The sequence below is a fragment of the Rhamphochromis longiceps genome, linkage group LG23 (assembly GCF_057381845.1).
Source record: "Rhamphochromis longiceps isolate RC_006_pf linkage group LG23, R_longiceps_female_GT1.1, whole genome shotgun sequence".
In the NCBI taxonomy this organism is placed as follows: domain Eukaryota; kingdom Metazoa; phylum Chordata; class Actinopteri; order Cichliformes; family Cichlidae; genus Rhamphochromis; species Rhamphochromis longiceps.
In genome coordinates, this window is record NC_140578.1 from 17,744,285 (window position 1) to 17,755,184 (window position 10,900).

General features: G+C 40.5%; 1 pseudogene; it reads left to right on the plus strand.

The window, feature by feature from the left end:
* The first annotated feature begins 5,555 nt into the window (after window positions 1-5,555).
* On the plus strand, window positions 5,556-6,630 carry LOC146641563 (uncharacterized; annotated as a pseudogene).
* Window positions 6,631-10,900: the final 4,270 nt, after the last annotated feature.

The following is a 10,900-nucleotide window of genomic DNA, read 5'->3' on the forward strand; positions in this document are numbered from 1 at the left end:
TATTTATTCAGACCTATCTTTGTTACTATGTTCTAAATGGTATCTGCTGACGTTTCAAATGTTGTATCCTCATGTTGTTACTACACGTTGTTTTGTTGTGCTAATATGTAGCCGTAAACTCATTTTTAACTGTAGGACGTGCGGCGGCCCCGCAGCACACTTTCAAAGTAGAGCAAGGCTGAAGGCTACTAATAAACGAGGTATGTTCAACATAAAACCTTAGTTCTTTGTGTCACGAAGTTGTCTCTCTTTTACCCTGGCCACATCACCATACTAGCTGGTGCAACTAATCTGGTCTGGACAATAATAACAGTTTTAGATAGAAAGCATCTTAAAATTGCCTCTTTTTTTCGCTGAACATCTCCTTTGAAAGTAGCATCATGTGAGTCACACTTGTTAAGGTAATGCATGCTAAATGAGCCGTAGCTTTCAACGCATCACCGGATGAAGTCTTGCCGTTACAGTAGCTCACTGCGGGTATCACATTGCCAAGGGAACTAATAAAGCATACAGTGATCGGAATGATTTTGTATTGATGCAGGTTGTCATTGCTCATACTGAACTACTTAAACTCCAAGTAGACAATCGCTCCATTCCTCATTACCATAGATAATATCTAAGTAATAAAACAATCATTATCAAATTCTGATTTGCCATATATAAAGTGATTTTATAGGTAGGCTATCATGTAAAAATCTGCTACATAAAATTTATAACTGAGTGTAAAAATACTAATTTCATTTTCATGTGGTTTAGAGGTCAGCTATGGATACTCGGCTGCGAGAATTTTTAACAGAGCGTAAAGTTGAAGAAGATGTGATCAAGAAACTTGAAGATGAGAATGTAAGCCACTGAAGCTGTTGGTGTGTGCGTGCGTGTGTCTGCGTGTTTGTTTTTGAACGGAGAGCCGCAATCCACAATTTACTATCTGGCTAACAACTGACTCTTGGTGGCGCTGTCACTTGTTGTTCGCTCGCTCAGCGGTAGAGTATCACTTCCTGTTCCTGCTCAAACACAGTGGTGTTTCTGAGTAGCTTATTTGCTTAGCAATTTAATTAACAACTTTTAAATACATTCTTCTTTCATAGTATAATCTTCACGTGCTTCATCCGAAGCACACGTTCTCTGTACTCACTACCTAATTTATAGCCAAAGTATTCACTCACTGTCTCTGTACTGTTTCGCTAGCTTAGCCTAGCTCGTAGCCGACTCATTAGCACCATGGCTACTTCACCTGTCCCTCCTGCACTTTCTTGCTCATTGTGTCAGATGTTTAGTTACTCCTCGGCCTCCTTTAGCAATAATGATATCTGTAACAAATGTAGCATATTTGCAGCTCTGGAGGCCAGGATTACTGAATTGGAGACTCGGCTTCGCACCCTTCATTCACCCATAGCTAGCCAGGCCCCTGTAGCTGGTGCAGCCGAAGACAGCGTAGGCCCCGCTAGCTGTTCCCCGGCAGATCCCAAGCAGCTGGGGAAAGAGGGCGGCTGGGTGACGGTGAGGAGGAAGCATAGTCCTAAACAGAAGCCCCAGGTACACCACCAACCCGTTCATGTGTCTAACCGTTTTTCCCCACTCGGCGACACACCCGCCGGGGGTCAAACTCTGTTAATTGGTGATTCTGTTCTCAGACATGTGAAGCCAGAGACACCGGCAACCATAGTCAATTGTCTTCCAGGAGCCAGAGCAGGCGACAATGAAGGAAATTTAAAACTGCTGGCTAAGGGTAAACGTAAATTCAGTAAAATCATAATTCACGTCGGCAGTAATGACACCCGGTTACGCCAATCGGAGGTCACTAAAATCAATATTGAATCGGTGTGCAACTTTGCCAAAACAATGTCGGACTCTGTAGTTTTCTCTGGTCCCCTCCCCAATCAGACCAGGAGTGACATGTTTTGCCACATGTTCTCCTTAAGTTGCTGGCTGTCTGAGTGGTGTCCCAGAAACGATGTGGGCTTCATAGATAATTGGCAAACCTTCTGGAGGAAACCTGGTCTTGTTAGGAGAGAGGGCATCCATCCCACTTTGGATGGAGCAGCTCTCATTTCTAGAAATATGGACAAATTTATTAAACCCCCCAAAATATGACTATCCAGAGTTAGGACCAGGAAGCAGAGTTGCAGTCTTACATGCCTCTCTGCAGCTTCTCTCCTCCTGCTACCCCCCCAAAAACCCATCTCCATAGAGACTGTGTCAGCTTCCAAAAAGACAAAAAACAAACTAAAAACCAGCAACAAACAACTTAAACATAAACAATTACAAAGAAAGAACAATACAGTATCCACATCTGAACCAAAGAGTAAAACAGTGAAATGTGGATTATTAAATATTAGTTGTCTCTCCTCCAAGTCTCTGTTAGTACATGACTTAATAATTGATCAACAAATCGATTTACTCTGCCTTACAGAAACCTGGTTGCAGCAGGATGATTATGTTAGTTTAAATGAATCAACACCCCCGAGTGATTCTAACTACCAGAAATCTCGAAGCACAGGCCGAGGGGGCGGTGTGGCAGCAATTTTTCACACCAGCCTATTAATTAATGAAAGACCAAGACAGACTTTTAACTCAGAAACCAGTCTTACTTGTTATCATCTATCGTCCACCTGGGCCTTACACAGAGTTTCTGTCTGATTTCTCAGACTTTATATCTAATTTAGTTCTGAGCTCAGATAAAATAATTATTGTGGGTGATTTTAACATCCATGTAGATGCTAAAAATGACAGCCTCAACATGGCATTTAATCTGTTATTAGACTCAATTGGTTTCTTTCAAAATGTAAAAGAACCCACCCACCACTTTAATCACACTCTAGATCTTGTTTTAACATATGGCATAGAAACTGAACATTTAACAGTGTTTCCTGAAAACCCTCTCCTGTCTGATCATTTCCTGATTACATTTACATTTACAATAATTGATTACACAGCGGTGGAGAGTAGACTTTATCAAAGTAGATGTCTTTCTGAAAGCGCTGTAACTAAGTTTAAGAATATAATCCACCCACTGTTATCATCTTCAATGCCCTGTACCAACACAGAGCAGAGCAGCTATCTGAACGCTACCCCAACAGAGGTCGATTATCTTGTTAATAATTTCACCTCCTCACTACGTACGACTCTGGATACTGTAGCTCCAGTGAAAACTAAGGTCTCTAATCAGAAGTACCTGACTCCGTGGTATAATTCTGAAACACGTACCCTAAAGCAGATGACTCGTAATCTGGAGAGGAAATGGCGTGTCACAAATCTAGAGGATCATCATTTAGCCTGGAGAAATAGTTTGCTGCTTTATAAGAAAGCCCTCCGCAAAGCCAGAACATCTTACTATTCATCACTGATTGAAGTAAATAAGAACAACCCCAGGTTTCTCTTCAGCACTGTAGCCAGGCTGACAAAAAGTCAGAGCTCTTTTGAGCCAACCATCCCTTTAACGTTAACTAGTAATGAATTCATGAACTTCTTCACAAATAAAATTTTTATCATTAGAGAAAAAATTAACAATAATCCTCCCACAGATGTAATATTATCTACAGCTACTCTTAGTACCATTGATGTTAAGTTAGACTCTTTTTCTCTAATTGATCTTTCTGAGTTAACTTCAATAATTACTTCCTCCAAACCATCAACGTGTCTTTTAGACCCCATTCCTACAAAACTGCTCAAAGAAGTCCTGCCATTAATTAATTCTTCGATCTTAAGTATGATCAACCTATCTCTAATGATCAGCTATGTACCACAGGCCTTCAAGCTAGCTGTAGTTAAACCTTTACTCAACAAGCCATCTCTAGACCCAGCAGTCTTAGCTAATTATAGGCCAATCTCCAACCTTCCTTTCATATCAAAAATCCTTGAAAGAGTAGTTGTCAAACAGCTAACAGATCATCTGCAGAGGAATGGTTTATTTGAAGAGTTTCAGTCAGGTTTCAGAGCTCAGCACAGCACAGAAACAGCTTTAGTGAAGGTTACAAATGATCTTCTTATGGCCTCTGACAGTGGACTCATCTCTGTGCTTGTCCTGCTAGACCTTAGTGCAGCATTTGATACTGTCGACCATAATATCCTATTAGAGCGATTAGAACATGCTGTAGGTATTATAGGTACTGCACTGCAGTGGTTTGTATCATATCTATCTAATAGACTCCAGTTTGTGCATGTAAATGGAGAGTCCTCTTCACACACTGAGGTTAATTATGGAGTTCCACAGGGTTCAGTGCTAGGACCAATTCTGTTTACATTATACATGCTTCCCTTAGGCAGCATCATTAGAAGACATAGCATACATTTTCACTGCTATGCAGATGACACCCAGCTCTATCTGTCCATGAAGCCAGATAACACACACCAATTAGTTAAACTGCAGGAATGTCTTAAAGACATAAAGACCTGGATGGCCGCTAACTTTCTGCTTCTTAATTCAGATCAAACTGATGTTATTGTACTCGGCCCTGAAAATCTTAGAAATATGGTATCTAACCAGATTCTTACTCTGGATGGCATTACCTCCAGTAACGCTGTGAGGAACCTTGGAGTCATTTTTGACCAGGATATGTCCTTCAACGCACATATTAAACAAATATGTAAGACTGCGTTCTTCCATTTGCGCAACATCTCTAAAATTAGAAATATCCTGTCTCAGAGTGACGCTGAAAAACTAGTTCATGCATTTATTACTTCCAGGCTGGACTACTGTAATTCATTATTATCAGGATGTCCAAAAAACTCCCTGAAAAGCCTTCAGCTAATCCAAAATGCTGCAGCAAGAGTACTGACAGGGACTAGAAAGAGAGAGCATATTTCTCCTGTTTTGGCTTCCCTTCATTGGCTTCCTGTTAAATCCAGAATTGAATTCAAAATCTTGCTCCTCACATACAAGGTCTTAAATAATCAGGCCCCATCTTATCTTAATGACCTTGTAGTACCATATCACCCTATTAGAGCACTTCGCTCTCGCTCTGCAGGCCTACTTGTTGTTCCTAGAGTATTTAAAAGTAGAATGGGAGGGAGAGCCTTCAGTTTTCAGGCCCCTCTTCTGTGGAACCAGCTTCCAGTTTGGATTTGGGAGACAGACACTATCTCTACTTTTAAGATTAGGCTTAAAACTTTCTTTTTTGCTAAAGAATATAGTTAGGGCTGGACCAGGTGACCCTGAATCCTCCCTTAGTTATGCTGCAATAGACATAGGCTGCCGGGGGATTCCCATGATGCATTGAGTTTTTCCTTTCCAGTCACCTTTCTCACTCACTATGTACACTGAACAAAAATATAAACGCAACACTTTTGTTTTTGCTCCCATTTTTCATGAGCTGAACTTAAAGATCTGAAACATTTTCTACAAACACAAAGGACCCATTACTATCAAATACTGTTCACAAATCTGTCTAAATCTGTGTTAGTGAGAACTTCAGGTTTGCCGAGATAATCCGTCCCACCTCACAGGTGTGGCATGTCGAGGTGCTGATTAGACAGCATGAACATTGCACAGGTGTGCCTTAGACTGCCCACAATAAAAGGCCACTCTGAAATATGCAGTTTGATCACACAGCACAATGCTACAGATGCCGCAAAACCAGTCAGTATCTGGTGTGGCCACCATTTGCCTCACCTTCTGAGGCAAATGGTGTGCAATGGACATAGAGTTTATCAGGTTGTTGACTGTGGGCAGTGGAATGTTGGTCCACTCCTCTTCAATACTTGTGCAAAGTTGCTGAATATTGGCAGGAAGTGGAACACGCTGTCATATACGCCGAGCCGAGCGTCCCAAACATGCTGAATGGGTGACATGTCTGGTGAGTATGCTGGCCATGCAAGAACTGGGATGTTTTCAGCTTCCAAGGAATTGTGTACAGATCCTTGCAATATGGGGCCGTGCATTATCATGCTGTAACAGGAGGTTATGGTCATGAATAAATGGCACAACCATGGTCCTCAGGATCTCAACAATAAAATGCACTCGTGTTCATTGTCCATAACCCCACTGCCACCATGGGCCACTCAGTCCACAACATTGACGTCAGCAAACTGGTCATCCACATGACGCAACACAAGCTGTCTGCCATCTGCCCTGAACAGTAAAAACATCTGTCAACAGAACACCTCTCCAACGTGCCAGATGCCATTGAATGTGAGCATTTGTCCCCTCAAGTTGGTTAAAATGATGAACTGCAGTCAGGTCTAGACCCCGATGAGGACCACGAGCATGCAGATGAGCTTCCCTGACACGGTTTCTGACAGTTTTTGCAAAAATTCTTTTATGCAAACCGATTGTTGCTGCAGCTGTCTGGGTGGCTGGCCTCCACCTGGTCGACCATCCTGGAGGTGAACATGCTGGATGTGGAGGTCCTGGGCTGGTGTGGTTACATGTGGTCTGCAATTGTGAGGCTGGTTGGATGTACAGCCAAATTCTCTTAAACGCCTTTGAAGATGGCTTATGGCAGAGAAATGAACATTCATTTCACAACAACTGTTCTGGTAGACATTCCTGCAGTCAGCATGCCAATTGCATGCTCCCTCAAAAGCTGCGGCATCTGTAGCATTGTGCTGTGTGATCAAACTGCATATTTCAGAGTGGCCTTTTATTGTGGGCAGTCTAAGGCACACCTGTGCAATGTTTATGCTGTCTAATCAGCACCTCGACATGCCACACCTGTGAGGTGGGACAGATTATCTCGGCAAACCTGAAGTTCTCACTAACACAGATTTAGACAGATTTGTGAACAGTATTTGATAGTAATGGGTCCTTTGTGTTTGTAGAAAATGTTTCAGATCTTTAAGTTCAGCTCATGAAAAATGGGAGCAAAACCAAAAGTGTTGCGTTTATATTTTTGTTCAGTGTATTAATAGACCTCTCTGCATTGAATCATATCTGTTATTAACCTCTGTCTCTCTTCCACAGCATGTCTTTTATCCTGTCTTCCTTCTCTCACCCCAACCGGTCGCAGCAGATGGCCGCCCCTCCCTGAGCCTGGTTCTGCCGGAGGTTTCTTCCTGTTAAAAGGGAGTTTTTCCTTCCTACTGTTGCCAAAGTGCTTGCTCATAGGGGGTCATATGATTGTTGTGTTTTTCTCTGTTTCTATGAAGCGCCTTGAGGCGACTTTTGTTGTGATTTGGCGCTATATAAATAAAATTGAATTGAAAAAAAATTGAACTATGCACATTCTAAAAAAAATTATTGAATTTCATATGTTGGTTAATCAATGACATTAATTAATGACATGATATGTTTAAAGAGTAATTTAAAAAGTAATTTTTGTTCATCTTATGTTGGACAAATGTGTACCACATTACCAAAAGTATCTGTTATCAAAAGTAGATAGCAAAAAACAACTCTAAAATATGCAGTTGTATGTATTCATTGTTTTTTTTAATATTGACAATTTTATTAATTTGTTATTTATATTTTTCAGATTGATGAAACTGTCATTCCCTTAATGACAGACAGTGACCTGGCAAAGTACATCCCCAAAGTTTATGATAGAGTCTCCACTGTGGCCTTCTGCAGACAAGCAACACTGTCACGGACGTCACCATCCAGGAAAGAATCTATACTCTCAAGGCTATGACAAAGACTGACAGGAGCTGAGGGAATGCCTCCTAAAAAGAAATTGTCTCAGTGGGCAGAAAATACAAATGCAAAACGAACAGTGAGACGAATTGAGGTTGGCTGGATGGATTTTGATGAGGAGAAGGGTGGGTTCAAACAGGTGAAGTCTGTAAGTGGTGGTGGAACAAGGCATTTATCTGTAGATAAAAATGAAACAGTGTCAAATATCAAACTTATGGCTGAAAATCTGTTTTTCCCCAATGGCACCTCAAAAAAAAAACTAAAGTCTTTCACACTATTCAACTCATATTGAGAGCTCACAGATGCATGTGGATGCTTCCAGTACAGTTGATGAGTTGTATAAGCAAAGTAAGGTCAAAATTCTGCAACTTTATCTGTGTACCAGAAAGAAAACACAACAGCAGCCTCAAGACATAGAGGCCGATCACGCAATAACCCAGCCCTCTGGTAGATCTCACTGACAATGACCCTAATCAGGCCGCTGATGATCTGTTGGTGGAAAACATAAATTCAGAACCATCAAACCACTTAATGATGGAGCTTCCATAAGTGGATATTTGGAACTGAATGACACATTACCATGGGATGGTCTGCCAAATGTAGGTGAAAGTGAAGATTCTGATGCAGTTGTTATTATTAGTGGGGATAACAGGGTGGATATTAGTGTGGTTGAACTAAACCCTGAAACACTGTTTACAGAAAAAGAGTCTGATCCACCTCATCACACATTGTCTCTCTCACCGGGGCTGACAGGAGAGCCAATATTCCTGACCAAGCACCCCCTGAATCACGATCTTGTCCCGTAATGCTAACTGTTAGAAGAGGTCATTGTCTTACTGATTTGATCAGTGCCTTTAAGGACTCAAACATTATTTCATCTCAATATCAAAATGTTGCTACCAAATGGAGAGCTTGAACAGGGGGAAGGAAGTGGTGTTTTGCGGGACTGCCTGACAGAATTTTGGATGGATTTCTATGACAGCTGCACATTGGGAGTTGAGGTGAAAGTCCCATTCATCCGGCATGACTTTCAATGTGAAGAATGGCAGGCTATAGCTAGAGTGTTTGTTGTAGGGTGGAAACAAGCTGGTTACTTCCCAGTGAAGCTTGCAATACCCTTTCTGGAGGAGATATTGTATGGCTCGACAACCAGTAGTTTAAAAGAGTCCTTTCTTTTGTATGTCTCACAAGAAGAGTGATCTGTTCTCCTGAAGGCTTTGGATGACTTCAATTCAGTGGATACAGATGAATTGCTGGAAGTACTTGATGCATATGAGTGCAAGCAGGTTCCTACCAAGGACACACTGCTCCCTGTTTTGGCACAGATAGGACACAAAGTACTTATTCAGGCCCCAATGTTTGTAATCAAGTGCTGTCGTCCCGTTGTGGGTTCTGTAGCTGGTTTACTCCCACCAGAAGGACTGCATCATTTCATTGCAGAAAAAACAACAACTGTAAAAACAGTGAAGGAGCTTCTAATCTTTCCAGAGGAGATGACAGCTGCCCAGTCAACAGTTTCTCGTTACCTGAAAAGGTACATTGGAGAAATTGATTTCAATTATATTCAGCTTTTCCTGCAGTTATGTACAGGATCCAATCTGTTGGATAAAGCCATACTAATTGAGTTCATAGAAACTACAGATTTCCTCCGCAGACCACAATCCCACACATGTGGATGTGTACTAAAGCTGCCCCTTGGTTATCACAGCTATCCAGACTTTCGCAGTGAATTTAACAGCATTCTCGCAAGCTCTATGTGGGTGATGGATGTAGTGTAGGTCAGTGTTACCCAACCTTGGTCCTCAAGGCACTCTGCCCTACACGTTTTAGGTTTTCCACCCTAACAGTTCATAGAAACACGGGTGTAGTTAACACTAACATGAAGGAATGAATGTGAATGTTCAATAGACTGGGTGGTTAAGTTCTCTTAACAGTGTAGGCCATTGTGACTTTTTCATGTGCAGCCTTTTTTTTCATCTGGTCAGTAAGTGCTTTCTTAGTTTCTCCCCCCAATTAAAATAGTAAGCTAAAGGGAATGTTCAGGTTTTTTGAAGTGGAGTTACCTGTAGTAGACAGCACTTAGCACTCTGACTTTGCAGAAGCAGCAGTGAGTGTTGGGGACAAAATAAGGCAACAAATTGCTTGGGGAATGAGACCACAAAACAACACCAGTTGAAAATACATATACATATTTAAATAACATTTTCAGTGCTTCACCTGGTAGGAATCCGTACACTAAACATAGAGGAGCATCTGTTCCTGCTGCACACATTGTTGCTGTGTTTTTGGCTAGTGCCAAAATAAATTACTAATTTTAACATCCTAATACTTTTTTACTACAGGAAGAGTAACAAATATTTCCAATATAGCATACAGTAACAGTTCTACAAACTGGAAGATTGCTGAGTGCTGTCTACTGTATATACAAACATAAGTACAACACCATTACAAATACCATATTCCAACTGATTAAGCATGTTCTATATTAAAGTATTTCAGATGTTTGCAGAAATCTTAATAGAAACAAGAATGTGAACCTTTATGTTCCTAATGGGTTTAGAAGAAAAGTTGTCAATTACAGAGATTGGTTACATTGTAAAGAGGTTTGTATAACATTTTAGAAATAACTGTTATTTTATCCTGTTATTATATGCAAAATACAACCTGTTTTTGAGTATGGTGTACTTTGAAAGACACCAGTAAACCATTCTCATTTGTACAAAACATTGTCCTCTCTGTTACATTCTATACATCTTTAAACATGAACATGTCTAATGACACCACTGAAAGTTATTTAACTACTCACTCTATAATGTCATACACGTGCTGTGATTTTTAAGAAAAGAAGCCGTTCTTTATCAAACATGGGATTGCTTTAATCTATTCCACTATAACAAAATTATAGGCTCAAGAAACATTTGGAGCATTGGTGACACAACTATGATTCTACACTTTAGCCTACTTGGTCTTCTTGTCTAATTGATCACAACATTAGATATATTGCCAGTCTATGTGGTTGTTATCCAAGGTGCTCTTGTTTTTGTTAGAAATGAACACATTTTTGCTACCAAAAACTATTATGAACAACTTTTGATGCTTTAACAGTGTGGTAAGTTTAACTCAATCCCAAAAGGATTTATTTTTTTCTAACCTGTATCATATTTTAGTTTAATACTCCACGCTTTGTAGCTACCAAGAGCAAGCAACACTTCATGATGAGTTAATTTACTGACATGGATAAAATGAAAATTATGTTATACAGTCTTTTCTGATAATTTTGATACAAAGACAAGATAACTACACACTGGAGAAAAATAATTACTTAATAAT